The sequence below is a fragment of the Arachis duranensis genome, chromosome 3, assembly GCF_000817695.3.
Source record: "Arachis duranensis cultivar V14167 chromosome 3, aradu.V14167.gnm2.J7QH, whole genome shotgun sequence".
In the NCBI taxonomy this organism is placed as follows: domain Eukaryota; kingdom Viridiplantae; phylum Streptophyta; class Magnoliopsida; order Fabales; family Fabaceae; genus Arachis; species Arachis duranensis.
The window spans coordinates 26,529,212-26,533,439 of record NC_029774.3 but is presented as its reverse complement, the minus strand read 5'-3'; positions in this window follow the sequence as shown (position 1 = coordinate 26,533,439).

Below are 4,228 nucleotides of genomic sequence, written 5' to 3'. Positions count from 1 at the left end.
AGCAGATTGCAGATTCAAAATGGTGAATAACAATCAAGCACACGTTGCAGAAAATCAGCATCAAAATACTGATGATAATTCGGGTACTCAGACTTTATTTTTTACAAGTAATTCATGTGCTGAAGATGAAAATATATGGTACTTGGATAATGCTTGCAGTAATCATATGTCTGGTAGAAAGGAGTTATTTTCTTCATAGATGATTCAGTTAAACTATTATTGAAGTTTGGTAATAGTACAAAGATCCCTATTGAAGGAAAAGGACACATACCAATTAGATTGAAAGATGGTTCTCTGAGTTATATTTCTGATGTTTTCTATGCTCCTGAACTTGATTACAATTTACTGAGTATGGGGCAATTATCTGAGAAGGGATATAAGATGATAACTTATCATGGATATTGCACTGTATTTGATAACAATGGAAGGTTCATTGATAAAGCAAAGATGACTTCAAACAGAATGTTTTCGTTAAAAATTCAACATGTTAATCCCTCTTGCATGAGTTCTGTGATACTTGATGATAATTGGTTGTGGCATATGCGGTTTGGATATTTTTATTTTTCTGGCCTAAACTACCTGTCAAGAAAAGGACTTGTTTCTGGCCTACCACGGATTCATATTCCCAATTGTATTTGTGAGATTTGTCAACTGGGAAAGAAGCACAGAGATCCATTCCCTACAGAAAAGTCATGGAGAGCTAGAAGATTACTTGAAATTGTGCATTCAGATCTCTGTTCTGTAGAAGTTCCAAGTAATGGTGGTAGCAGGTACTTTATCACTTTTATTGATGATTTTAGTAGATATACATGGGTATACTTTTTGAAGCAGAAATCAGAAGCATGTGATGTCTTTAAGACATTCAAGGCGTTTGTCGAAAAACAAAGTGGCTGTAAAATCAAAATTCTCAGAACAGACAGAGGAACAGAATATCTTGCATGTTCATAATACTTTAAGCAACACGGAATTCAACACCAACTAACAACTAGATACACTCCTCAACAAAATGGAGTGGCTGAAAGAAAGAATAGAACCATCATGGATATGGTCAGATGCATGCTCAAGTCAAAACAAATGCCTAAAGAGTTTTGGGCAGAAGCAGTCGCAACAGCAGTTCATATTTTAAACAGGTGTCCAACAAAAAGTGTTCGTGATAAAACTCCAGAGGAAGCTTGGAGTGGAAAGCGGCCTTCCATTCATCATTTCAGAGTCTTTGGGTGTATCGCTTATGCCCACGTACCAGATCAATTAAGGAAGAAGTTAGATGATAAAGGCGAGAAGTGTATCTTTATTGGCTATAGCACAGACTCAAAAGCATACAAGTTGTACAATCCAGAAACAAAGAAAGTAATCATCAACAGAGACGTGACGTTCGACGAGAAAGACATGTGGAACTGGGACACAAAGACAGAAAAACATCCGATTGTAATTTCAAATACATGTGATGATGAAGAAGAAAGACAACCAGATGCAACCGAACAACCTGAATCATCTAGAAGACCTCAAAGAGAGCGAAGACTACCTGCTAGATTAGCAGATTATGAAGTTGGCAATGACAACGATCCGTCCGATGAAGAAATCATAAACTTTGCTCTATTTTCAGATTGTGAGCCGTTGAACTTTGAAGAAGCATTTTTAGACAACAATTGGAAGAAAGCAATGGATGAGGAGATTCATGCCATTGAAAAGAATGACACATGGGAGCTGACAGATTTACCAACAGATAAGAAGCCGATTGGAGTAAAGTGGGTTTACAAGACTAAGTACAAACCCAATGGTGAAGTTGATCGTTTCAAAGCAAGATTAGTTGCTAAGGGATACAAACAAAAGCCAGGTATCGATTATTTTGAAGTATTTGCTCCTGTTGCTAGGTTAGACACTATTCGTATGATTATTTCACTCTCGGCTCAAAATAAGTGGAAGATACATTAAATGGATGTTAAGTTTGCATTTCTAAATGGCACTTTAGAAGAAGAAGTGTACGTTGAGCAACCTATAGGATATGAAGTTCCTGAAGAAGAAGATAAAGTTTACAAGTTGAAGAAAGTTTTGTACGGGTTAAAGCAAGCACCAAGAGCATGGTACAAGAAGATTGATTCTTATTTCATTGAGAATGGTTTTAGAAGATGTCCATTTGAGCATACTCTTTATATCAAGTTCGTTGAACCTGGAGATATCTTGATCGTGTGTCTTTATGTTGATGATTTGATCTTTACTGGGAACAATTTGAAGGTAATTGTAGAATTCAGGGAGGCTATGATAAAGCACTTTGAAATGACAGATATGGGCTTGATGTCTTACTTTCTTGGCATTGAAGTGGTTCAAAGAGATGATGGTGTTTTCATTTCTCAGAAGAAATATGCAAATGATATTTTGAAGAAATTTCAAATGGAACATTCAAAGCCAGTTTCTACTCCAGTCGAAGAGAAGTTCAAGTTGCTGAGAGAAGATAAAGGAAGAACAGTGAATCCTACATATTACAAAAGCTTGATTGGAAGTCTAAGGTACTTAACTGCGACTAGACCAGATATTGTATTTGGAGTTGGTTTGCTTAGCAGATTTATGGAGGAGCCTTGTACCAACCATTTGCAAGTGGCAAAAAGAATTCTTCGATATATCAAAGGTACTTTAAATGATGGAATTTATTATGAGAATACTAATGAAGTAAACCTTGTTATGAAATTTATTATGAAAATACTAATGAAGTAAATCTTGTTGGCTACATTGATAGTGATTGGGCCGAAGATATAGAAACAAGAAAAAGTACTTCAGGTTTGTATTTTATCTTGGTTCTGGTGCAATTTCATGGTAGTCAAAGAAACAATCAGTAGTAGCACTATCTATAGCAGAAGCAGAATATATAGCAGCAGCAAGTTGTGCAACACAAGCAGTTTGGCTAAGAAGAATTCTTGAAGAATTGAACGAGAAACAAAGTACTCCAACAACAATATTTTGTGATAACAAGTCAGCTATTGCACTTTGCAAAAATCCATTATTTCATGGAAGATCGAAGCATATTGATATTCAGGTTCACAAAATCAGAGAGTTGGTGAATGAAAAAGAAGTTGTGATCGAGTACTGTCCAACTGAAGAACAAGTTGCAGATATCTTTACAAAGCCATTAAAGACAGAGTTATTTTACAAATTAAAGAAGATGCTTGGAATGATTAATTCTGCAAGCTTGATTTAAGGAAATTTGGAGAATAACCAAGAACATTCAAGAGAGTAGTATAACTACAACATTTTACAACAATGAAGAAGTTCAAAATCAAATTGAATTGGAATTGAAAGGAAGTTGCACTCATCACCTCCATACTAGAAGAATCATGAAGTGCATTGAAAGGTTCAAGATTGATGACTAAGCTTAATGAAGAATTTTCAAGATATGCTAGAAATTACTTATTTGAATAGTCAAAGGAAGAAGCAAAGTTGGATAAGTATGTGTATTAAGAAGTTAGTAGAATCATGAACTTTTAGTATGAAATTTTGCCTATATAAAGACATATGTGCCTTATGTATTTTGTGTGTTCAATAATGAAATGTGTATGTTTTGAAATGTGAAAATTCTCTCCCTTATTTTATGAGTGTTAGTGAATTTGAGAGATGAAAAATATGATAGTGTCATTTATATGAGTGAGTGATCCTAGGGCCAATTAGTTGTGCGTATTATACTTACAGAATCTAATAAACTAAGAGATAATATAAAATTTTATGATTTATTCTCTTTTTACATCTGTGTTTATTAGACGAGTATAAATTATTGTCGTATCATTTGTATAAAATTAGATAATACTATATAAACGAAAATTCAAGTGTTTATATCTTGGAACAAGAATTTTGTTATTTTGCACCTGCATCCCATGTGAGATGAGAAAATAAATGGTATGATAAAACTATGAGGTGAAGTGCATCTGTGCATGTGCAAATAATACAATTTTACATAAGTCATAAGTGTCTCAGACGGAGAGTTTATCCATATTTAACTATGATTCATATAGTATTGTTTATGAAAGTATAAAACTATTCACAAATAAAAAAATATATTACTAACAATAATAATTTGTCTGAAAAATAAAAATTTGTCAAATAAACTTAAAAAAACTAGATTTGTCTAATAAAATTATCCAAAAAAGTAAGTAATCTTATAATGATCTTTCTTAAGTAATTTTTCTAAAGTTTAGAGTTTTATTATATTAGTAATTTTGTCGGCCATTTAAATTTTCAGAAA